This window comes from Callorhinus ursinus, unplaced genomic scaffold (genome assembly GCF_003265705.2).
Source record: "Callorhinus ursinus isolate GAN/ISIS: 27379988/994484 unplaced genomic scaffold, GSC_fseal_2.0 scaffold66, whole genome shotgun sequence".
Taxonomy (NCBI): domain Eukaryota; kingdom Metazoa; phylum Chordata; class Mammalia; order Carnivora; family Otariidae; genus Callorhinus; species Callorhinus ursinus.
In genome coordinates, this window is record NW_027397128.1 from 1,529 (window position 1) to 13,127 (window position 11,599).

The 11,599-nt window shown below is 37.7% G+C and overlaps 1 pseudogene; it reads left to right on the plus strand.

Moving 5' to 3' along the window:
* The first annotated feature begins 1,650 nt into the window (after positions 1 to 1,650).
* Positions 1,651 to 2,498, plus strand: LOC112817005 (zinc finger protein RFP pseudogene; annotated as a pseudogene).
* The last annotated feature ends 9,101 nt before the right edge of the window (positions 2,499 to 11,599 follow it).

Consider the following 11,599-nt stretch of genomic DNA (forward strand, 5'->3'; position numbering starts at 1 on the left):
AGATAAAGGGCTTTACTCCAAGATATATAAAGAACTTCTCAAACACAACACCCCAAAACAATTAATCCAGTCAAGAAATGGGCAGAAGACATGAACAGACATTTCTCCAAAGAAGACATAAAAATGGCCAACAGACACTTGAGAAAATGCTCCACATCACTTGTCATCAGGGAAATTCAAATCATAACCCTAATGAGATATCACCTTACACCAGTTAGAATGACTTAATTTAACAAGACAGGAAGCAACAAATGTTGGTGAGGGTGTGGAGAAAGGGGAACCCTCTTACACTGTTAGTGGGAATACAAGCTGGTACAGCTACTCTGGAAAACAGTATGGAAGTTCCTCAAGAATTTAAAAATAGAGCTACCCTAAGGCCCAGCAATTGTACTACTAGGTATGTACACCAAAGATACAAATGTATTGAGCCTAAGGGGCACTTGTACTCCAATGTTTTGAATAGAAATATCCACAATAGCTGAACTGTGGAGGTGCTGAGATTTCCTTCAACAGATGAATCATAAAGAAGATGTGGTATATACACACACAATTGAATATTACACAGCCATCAGAAAGGATGAATACTTACCATTTACATTGATGTGGATAGAACTGGAGGGTTCTGCTGAGTGAAATAAGTCAATCAGAGAAAGCCATTATCATATGGTTTCACTCATTTGTGGAATATAAGAAGCAGGGCAGAGGATCATAGGGGAAGGGAGGGAAAACTGAATGGAAAGTCATCAGAGAGGGAGAAAAGACATGAGACACTCTTAACTATAGGAAACAAATAGGGTTGCTGGAGGGGAGGTTGGTGTGGTGATAGGGTCATTGCGTGATGGGCATTAAGGAGGGCACGTGATGTGATGAGCACTTGTGTGTTATACACAACTGATGAATTGTTTAACTCTACATCTGAAACTAATGGTATACTCTATGTTGGCTAATTGAATTTAAATTTAAAATAAAAAGAAGAGATCAATGAAACCAGGAGGTGGGTCTTTGAAAAATATTAACAAAATTGATAAACCCTTAGCCAGACTTATCAAAAAGAAAAAAAAAAGAAAGCAAATAAATAAAATAATGAATGAGAGAAGAGAAATTACAACCAACACCACAGAAATACAAACAATTGTAAGAGAATATTATGAAAAATTATATGGCAACAAATTGGGCAATTTCAAGAAATGGATAAATTCCTCAAAACTTCTAATCTACCAAAGCTGAAACAAGAAGAAAACATGACCCATAACCAGCAAAAAAATAACTGAAACAGTAATCAAACATCGAGCAACAAACAGAAGTCCAGGGCCAGATGACCACAGCTGAATTCTACCAAACATTTCAAGAAAAGTTAAGGGGATCCGAACAATGGCTGCCCCAGTGCAGCAAGCAGCCCACCTTGGTGGCTTGCTCGTGCTGCCACAGGACTCTGCTGGGAAGTGGGACATCATGTTCACTTACTGGGGCACCCTGCACAGGGATGGCCAGCAAGAGTGGGGGCCAGTGCTTGTGTTTGCCATCTGGGCATTGGTGCAGCCCTCTACTGCTGGCCTTCCTGTGCTGCCAAGAAGTGGCATTTGGGAGGGTGTGCTGCAGAGTTGGCCCCAGGCAGAGCCGGGTGCCAGGTCCCAAGTGAGTGTGCCCCCACAGGCATGGGCCATGGCCTCCTGGAGCATGGCCTACTGCTTGCAACAGGAGACCACGTACCCCATGTTCCCACAGTACTTTGCCACCCCATGATGCCTGACTGTGGCGACAAACTCTGTTGCTCATTCCTCATCCACTGCTGGGTGAGACAGAGACCAATATGTGGTACTCGCAGTGCCAGGAGACTTTCTTGCAGCGGCACTTGAGACCCAACTGGCACCCAGCCAGTGTGACACAGCTGGTGAAGCAGATGCCCACCTAGTGGTCATTGTGGCCCAGGGTTGAGATGGGTGTATGGGAGAAGCACCACAAGCCCCTGAAGGTGTACTGTGAGGTGGACCAGATGCCCATCTATGTGGTGTGCAGCTGCTTCTGCAAGCACACCGGCCAAGCATGCTGCAGCTTAAGGAGGTGGTGGAAGGCTTAAAGGAGCAAATCCAGAACCAGCTGGACCACCTGGAAAGACTGGAAGACTTAAAGAAGAGGCGCTGGGCACAGGGGGAGCAGACACAAGCTGAACTCTTGAGCCTGAACCAGATGGAGAGGGAGATCATCTCGAAGTTTGAGCAGTTCTCTCACTCCTTGAAGTATCATGAGTATCGCCTCCTGGCCCACCTTGAGGAACTAGATTTGGCTATCTACAACAGCATCAATGGTGTCAACACCAGATCTCCTGTAACGTCTCCCACCCGAGTAGCCTGATCACCCAGCTGGAAGCAAAGCAGCAGCAGCCTACCAAGGGGCTCTTACAGGACATCAGGGACACACTGAGCAGACCTGAAAGAATCAGGATCCCTGAACCCTGGATCACACCTCCAGAACTCAGTGTGCAGGAAAAAGTGGAGTAATTTGGGCCCCCCAGAATGGATTCTGGGCAGTGTCCTTGTGGCATGGGAAAGAATACTGGGCTCTTACCTCAATGACTGCCCTCCCCCCAGTGGACTCTTCTCCAGTGGGTAGGGAATTTCTTGGACTATGATGCTGGTGAGGTCTCCTTCCACAAGAAGAAGACAGGGATGTCCACTTTCACCATTGTTATTTAATATAGTGCCGAAAGTCTTATCTTCAGCTATCAGCCAACAAAAGTAAATAAAAGTCAACCAAATCAGCAAGGAAGGAGTCAAATTTTCACTTTTTGCAAGCATGATATTCTATGTAGAAAACCCAACAGGCCACCAAAAAATTGCTAGATCCAATAAGCAAATTCAATAAAGTTGCAGGATACAAAGTCAATGTACAGAAATCTGTTGTATTTCTATACACCAATAATGAACCAGCAGAAAGAGAAATTAAGTAATCGGTCCCATTTATAATTGCACCAAAACCATAAGATACCTAAGATTAAACCTAACCAAAGAGGTGGAAGACTTGTACTCTGAAAAGTGTAAAACATTGATGAGAGAAATTGAAGATGACACAAGGAATTGGAAAGACATTCCCTGCTCATGGATTGGAAGAACAAATATTGTTTAGAGGTTTATATTACCCAAAGCAATCTATAAATTTAATTGCATCACCATCAAAATAAAAACATTGTTTACAGAGCTAGAGAAAATAATCATAAAACTTGTATGGAACCACAAAAGACCCTGAATAACTAAAACAACCTTGAAAAAGAAAATCAAAGCTGGAGGCATCCTAATTATGGACTTCAAGTTATATATACATATATAACTTGATCAAGCGATCAAGACAGTATGGTATTTGCACAGAAATTGATGCCTATAGCAATTGAACAAAATAGAAAACTGAGAAATGAACCCACAACTATATAGTCAATTTTTGACAAAGCAGTAAAGTATATCCAATGGGAAAAAGACAATCTCTTCAACAAACGGTGTTGGGAAACCTGGACAGCAACATGCAGAAGAATGAAACTAGAACCACTTTTTTACACCATACACAAAAATGAATTCAACATGTATTAAAGACTCAGATGTGACACCTGAAATCATGAACATCCTAGAGGAGAACATAGGTAGTAACCTCTTTGACATTGGCCATAGCAAGTTCCTTCTAGGTATGTCTTTTGAAGCTAGGGAAACAAAAGGAAAAATTAACTGTTGGGACTTCATCAAAGTAAAAAGCTTCTGCACAGCCAAGGAAACAATCAAAACTAAAACACAACTTACAGAATAAGAGAAGACATTTGCAAATGACATATTTGATAAAGGGTCAGAATTCAAAATCTATAAAGATCATATAAAATTCAACTCCCCAAAAACAAATCATCTAATTTAAAAATGGACAGAAGACATGAATAGACATTTTTCCAAAGTAGACATACAGATAGCCAACAAACAATGAAAAGATGCTCAGCATCAGAGATCATCACAGAAATGCCAACCAAAATTACAATGAGATATCACTTCACAATGTCAGATTGGCTAAAATCAACAAGAGAAGAAACAACGGGTGTTAGCAAGGATGTGGAAAAAGGACTAGCCTCTTGCACTGCTGATGGGAATGCAACTCTGGAGACAGTATGGAATCCCTCAAAAAGTTAAAAATAGATCTACCCTACCTTCCAGCAATTTCACTACTAGGTATCCAAATAATACAAAACTACTAATTCAAATGGTTACACACACCCCAATGATTATAGCAGCATTATTTACAATAGCCAAGTTAAGGAAACAGCCCAAGTGTCCACTGACTGATGAATGGATAAAGATATGGTATATATATACAATGAAATACTACTTAGCCATAAAAAAGAATCAAATCTTGCCATTTGCAGCAACACGGATTGAGCTAGAGAGTATTAGGCTAAGTGAAATAAGTCAGAGAAAGACAAATACCATATTATTTCACTTGTATGTGGAATTTATGAAGCAAATCAAATAAGCAAAGGGGAAAAAAGGGAGAGTGAGAGAGAGGTAAACCAAGAAACAGACTCTTAACTATAGAGAACAAATTGATGGAGGTGGGGGCACAGATATTCTAAACAGGTGATGGGGATTAAGGAGTGCAGTTGAAGTGGTGAATTACTATATGAAATTAATACTACACTGTATTAACTAACTGGAATTTAAACTTAAATATATATATATAGTGTAAAGGAAGGGACAACAGAATTAAAAAGATACAATGGAAAATGTCTACTTACAAAATGATTGTAATAGAGGGGCATAGAACAAAAAGGATATACAGCATAAAGAGAACAAAAAGCAGAGTGGCAGGATTAAATTCCTTCATAGCAGTAATAACATTAAATGTAAATGGGTTTAAAAATCTCCAAATTAAATGGGTGCCTGGGTGGCTCAGTTGGTTAAGCATCTGCCTTTGGCTCGGGTTGTGGGCCCAGGTCCTGGGATGGAGCCCCACCTTGTGCTCCCTGTTCAGTGGAGAGTCTGCTTCTCCCTCTCCCCGCCCCTCACTTGTGCTCTCTCTTGCTATCTCTCTCTCTCTCTCTCAAATAAATAAAATTTTTTTAAAAATCTCCAAATTAAAATCAGACATTGATGGAATGAAATTAAAAATATATGGTTCAACAGGAACTCACTTTACATTGAAAGACACAAACTGGTTGAAAGTATAAGAATGGAAAAGATCCCATGCTAACAGTAAACTAAAGAGAGCTGGATTGGTTATACAGAGGCAAATAGAAAATAGGTTTAGGTAAAAGTGGTAAAAGAGAGAAAATAATGTAATTCTATAATAATAAAAGGGGCAATCCCTCAAAAAATATAATAATTATAAACATATAAGCACTTAACTACAGAGCTCCAAAATACATGAAGCCAAAACTCAAAGAACAAAAGGTTAAAATAGACATATACTTCACCAGTGCACATGATACACTCTGGAGGACAGGACACATGTTAGGATGCAAGACAATTATCAATAAATTTAAAATTATTGAAATCATAGAGTGTGCTCTGACTACAGAGGTTGTAGTTAAAGAGAAATCACCCATGTAGATTTGGAAAATCAGAAATGGATGAAAATTAAAAACATTTATTTTTTTAAGAATATGATTAGGTAGTTAAAAGCAGCCATATATTAAAATAACAGCACACACACAAGACCAGAGAATTACTACCCAGAAAAGATTTTAGGTCTCAGAACCTCTAGAAAGCCTGACTGGTGAAAGTCTCTTCTGCAAGAAAATTGCAGGATTGGGAGAAGTGCCTATTTTTTCAAATGACAAAATTCTAAAAAAAAAAAAAAATCACAAGTAATTCAAAGATATAGAGACATATGCTCCAATAAAAAGAACAAAATAACCTCTAGAAGCCAACACCAACGAAACACAAAACCCTGAACTAACTGGAAAAATATTGAAAACATCAGACTTAAAAGTTTGAATGAACTAAAAGAGACTGGAGTTAGTCAACTAAAGATAATCAGGAAAATGATGAATGAACAAAATGAGAACATTAACAAAAAGACAGAAACTACATTAAAAAAATAATGATTCCAGAGCTTAAAAAAACAGAGAAAATTATTTATTTATTTGTTTGTTTGTTTATTATTTATTTATTTATTTTATTTATTATGTTCAGTTAGCCACTATATAGTACATCATTAGTTTTTGATGGAGTGTTCAATGATTCATTAGTTACATAAAAAGCCAGTGCACATCACAGCACATGCCCTCCTTAATACCCATCACCTGTAACCACCTCTCCCCACCCCCTTCCCTCTGAGTTCATTTCCCAGGGTCCATAGTCTCTCATGGTTCATCTCCCTCTCTGATTTCTCTGCCTTCAGACTTCCCTCCCTCCCTCCCCTATGGTCGCCCGTGTATGTTCCACATGAGTGAAACCATATGATAATTGTCTTTCTCTGCTTAACTTCTATCATTTAGCATAATCTTCTCCAGTTCCATCCTCATCAATGTAAATGATGGGTACTCATCCTTTCTGATGGTTGAACAATATTCCATTGTATATATGTACCACATCGTCTTTATCCATTCATCTGTTGAAGGCCATCTCGGCTCCTTCCACAGTTTGGCTATTGTGGACATTGCTGCTATGAACATTGGGGTTCATGTGCCCCTTCTTTTCACTGCAGATGTATCTTTGGGGTAAATACCCTGTAGTGCAATTGCTAGGTCAGAGGGGGTAGCTCTATTTTTAAAGTCTTCAGGAACCTCCATACTGTTTTCCAGAGTGGCTCTACCAGCTTGCATTCCCACCAAGAGTGTAAGAGGTTTCCCCTTTCTCCACATCCTTGCCAACTCTTGTTTCCTATTTTGTTAATTTTTGCCATTCTAACTGGTGTAAGGTGGTATCTCATTGTGGTTTTGATTTGTTATTCCCTGATGGCTAATGCTGTTGAACTTTTTTTCATGTGCCTGTTTGCCATTTATATGTCCTCTTTGGAGAAGTGTCTGTTCATGTCTTCTGCCCAAAAACAGACACATAGACCAATGGAACAGACTACAGACTCCAGAAATGGACCCTCAACTCCATGGTCAACTAATCTTTGACAAATCAGGAAAAACATATCAATTGGAAAAAAGACAGTCTCTTCAATAAATGGTGCTGGGAAAATTAGGCAACTACATCTAGAAGAATGAAACTGGACCATTCTATTACACCATACACAAAAATAAACTCAAAATGGATGAAAGACCTCAATGTGAGACAGGAATCCGTCAAAATCCTAGAGAAGAACATAGGCAGTAACCTCTTTGACATTGGCCACAGCGACTTCTTTCAAGACATGTCTCCAAAGACAAGGGAAACAAAAGCAAAAATGAACTTTTAGGAATTCATCAAGATGAAAAGCTTCTTCACAGCAAAGGAAATAGTCAACAAAACTAAGAGGCAACCCACTGAATGGGAGAAGATATTTGCAAATGACATTACAGATAAAGGGCTGGTATCCAAGATCTATAAAGAACTTCTCAAATTCAACACTCAAAAAACAAATAACCCAGTCAAAAAACAGGAGAAAATAAAATTTAAAACTCACTACAGATCTTGAACAGGAGACTTTTCCAATCAGAAGAAATAATCAGTGAATATGAAGATAAGTTATTTGAAATTATCAAATCAGAGGAGTAGAAAAAAATGAATAAAAGTGAAAAAAAAAGCCTAGGAAGATTATGTTTCACCATCAAGACAGCACATTATACGAGTGTTACCAGAAGATGTGAGATAGTGATAGAGATAGAGAGAGAGACCAAGGGGTGGGGCATGCACACTTTGTTAAAAAAATGGCTGAAAACTATGGAAAGAGCCTAGATGTTCATCGACAGATGAATGGATAAAGAAGTGGTATATATCTACAATGGAATATTATGCAGCTATCAAAAAGGAAATCTTGGGGTGCCTGGGTGGCTCAGTCGTTAAGCGTCTGCCTTCGGCTCAGATCATGATCCCAGGGTCCTGGGATCAAGCCCCACATCAGGCTCCCTGCTCAGCGGGAAGCCTGCTTTTCCCACTCCCACTCCCCCTGCTTGTGTTCCCTCTCTTGCTGTGTCTCTCTGTCAAATAAATAAATAAATAAAATCTTTAACAAAAAAAAGGAAACCTTGCCATTTGCAATGATGTGGATGGACCTAGATGGTATCATGCTACGCGAAATAAGTCAGTCAGAGAAGTACTATTGTCATATGATCTCACTGATATGTGGAATTTGAGAAACAAAGCAGAGGATCATAGGGGAAGAGAGGGGAAAAAATGAAACAAGATGAAACTAAAGAGGGAGACAAACCATAAGAGACTCTTAATCTCAGGAAACAAACTGAGGGCTGCTGGAGTGGAGCAGGGTGAGAGGGATGGAGTGGCTGGGTGATGGACATTGGGGAGGGTATGTGCTATGGTGAGTGCTGTGAATTGTGTAAAACTGATGAATCACAGACCTGTACTCCTGAAACAAATAATACATTATATGTTAACTAAAAAAAGGCTGAAAACTTCACAAATTTGAGGAAGGAAATGGATAAACCAATTCAAAAAGCTCAATGAATTTCATCTAGATGAAACCCGAAGAGATTCATATTGAGATATACTTCAATCATAGAAAGACAAATGCAAAGCGAAAGGCTTGAAAACAGCAAGAGAAAAGTTACTTGTCATGTACAAAGGAGCTTTTATGAAAAATTCAGGGATTTCTCAGCAAAAACCATGCAGGCCAGAGGCAGTGGGATGATATATTTAAAAGATGAAAGAACAAAATTTCAGCCAAGAATACAGATATAGGAAAAACTGTCCTTCAGAAATGAAGAAATTACAACCTTCCAAGATAAACAAATGATAAAGGAATTCATTTACTTTAGAGTTGCTCTATGAGAAATAATAAATTCAAATTCAAATAAAAGGATGCAAGATAAAAACATGAAGCCATATGAAAATGTAAAATTTTCAGATAAAAGTAAATATATGAACAAATATATAATCTCATATATACTAATTTTGGTGTGTAAACCCACTTTTAATTCTGGAATATAATTTAAAAGACAAAACCATAAAAACAACTGCAAATCTATGTAACGAGTACATAATATATAAAAAGGTAATTTGTGATATCAATAACATAAAATAAGTGGGGCAGCACTGTGAGGAAACAGTTTATATATGTGATTTAAATTGAGTTCCCCTTAGTTTTAAATATATTGTTCTATCTTTAAGATGTTTTATATAATTCTCATGGTAATTGCAAAGAAAATATATATAGAACACACATAAGGGAAGTGAGAAAAGAATCAAAGCACACCACTAGAAAAATGTCAACCAAATATAAAGGAAGTCAATGAGAGGAAATGAGGGACACAAAACATACCAAGTATATAGAAAACAATTAAGATAATGACAGTAGTAATTATTTCCTCATCAATAATTAACTTTACATGTAAGTGGATTAAACTCCCCAATAGAAAACATAGATGGGAGTAATACATTTTTTAAAATGGATCTAAAAATATCCTGTCTACAAGACATTCACTTTAGATTTGAGGAAATACAGACTGAAAGTGAAAGGATGAAAAAAAAATCTTATGCCAATGGTAATCACAAGCAAGCAGGTGTCTGATAATATCAGACAACATAGATTTTAAGTTAAACATTATCAGAAAAGACAAAGAAGGACATTATATAATAAAAGAGTTAATTTACCAGAAATATATAACAATAAATGTATATGCACCAAATATCAGAACCCCAAAACAAATGAAGCAAACATTGATAGAACTTAAGGGGAAAAAAGACAAGAGCACAACAATAAAACGAGACTTTAATAATCACATTGAATAATGGATGGAACAACCAAACAAAAGATTGATAAGAAAGTAAAAGACAGAAAAAACACTATTGAACAATTGGACTTAACAAACATATAGAAAACCACCCACACAACAAAGGCAGAATACGTAATCTACTCAAGTACATATGCAATATTCTCCAATTTAAATCATGTATTAAGACACAGAACAAAATTAACAAGATTAAAATAACATGAAATACCTTTTTTTGACCATAATAGAATGAACTAGAAATCAGTAGCAGAAAGAAAACTGAGAAATCCACAAATATGTAGAAAGGAAACAACACAATATTTAGCAAATGATAGATTGAAGAATTGAAAATAGAACTTATAAAAGATCTTGAGAAAACAAAACAAAACCTACAAAATCTTACGGAATGCAGTGAAAGTAATGCTAAGACAGAAATTGGTAACTGTGACCACTTATATTTTAAAAGAATCATCTCCAACCAATAACCCAAATTTATCTTCACAGAAGTAGAAAGAGAAATGTTAACACAAATCTACAGAAAGAAAGTAATAATATTAGAGTAGAATCAACAAAAGACAGAAGAAAAATAGAAAAAAAATCAACAAAATTGAGTAGGTTTTTTGAAAAGATCACTAAAACTGACATCAGCTAAATTAACTAAAAAAAAAAAAAAAGACCCAAATACTAAAATCAGAAATGGAAGAAGAGTTATTACCACTGAGGTCATAGGGAAGAAATAAAAGGAGTATAAGAATATACTGTGGAGGAGATGCTGAAGATGGCAACAGAATAGGAGGACCCTAGGCTCGTCCCTTCCCTTGAACACAACTAGATAACTATCAAATTCTAAATATCCCAGAAATCGACCCAAAGGCTGACAGAAGAAACTCCACAAATAGAGATAGAGAAGAAGCCACACTGAAGAAGGCAGAAAGTGCAGAGACATGGTTTAGGGGAGAAATAGATCTCAGGTGCTGTGGAGAGGGAGCTGTGGTGGGGGGGAGGAGAGAGATAGGGAGAGAGAGAAAGCCCAGAACGGAAGCAGGAGGAGAACATTTCCCCAAAGCCATTGACAGGGAAAATGAGAGGAGCTGATTTTCATCAGTTCTTCAAACTGCAGGGCTTAAAACATACACCTAGTTAAAATTCGCCACACTCTAGCCAAGGACCAAACGCTGCCCACTACATCATGGACACCCTCTACAGAAGACCACCCTGAAGGACAGAGCAGCCAAAACACAACAGTGGAGTGCATGCAACACACACCAGAGAAACTCCCTGAAGTGTCAGGCCCTGGACACTATATGACCTCTTCTTCATGAAGCCATTACTCTCAAGAACAGGAAATATAACAGGCTTTTCTAACACACAAAAGAAGGCAGAGACTTAGACAAAAACATCAACATGGATGAATTCATCCCAAATGAAACAACAAGATAAGGTCACAGCCAGAGATCAAATTTAAGTAACATGCCTGATGGAGAATTTAAAGCAACAATCATAAGGATACTCGCTGGCCTTGAGAAAATAATGGAAGACTTCAGGGAGGACCTTACCACAGAGATAAAGAGTTAAAAAACAATCGATCAGAAATGAAGGATGCAATAACTGAGATTGGAAATAGGCTTGATGCAATGAACACAGGATGGAAGAAGCAGAGAAATGAATCAGTGATAAAGAACACAAAATAATAGAAAATAATGAAGCTGAACAAAAGAGAGAAAGAAGAATTATGGAACATGAGAATAGACTTAGGGA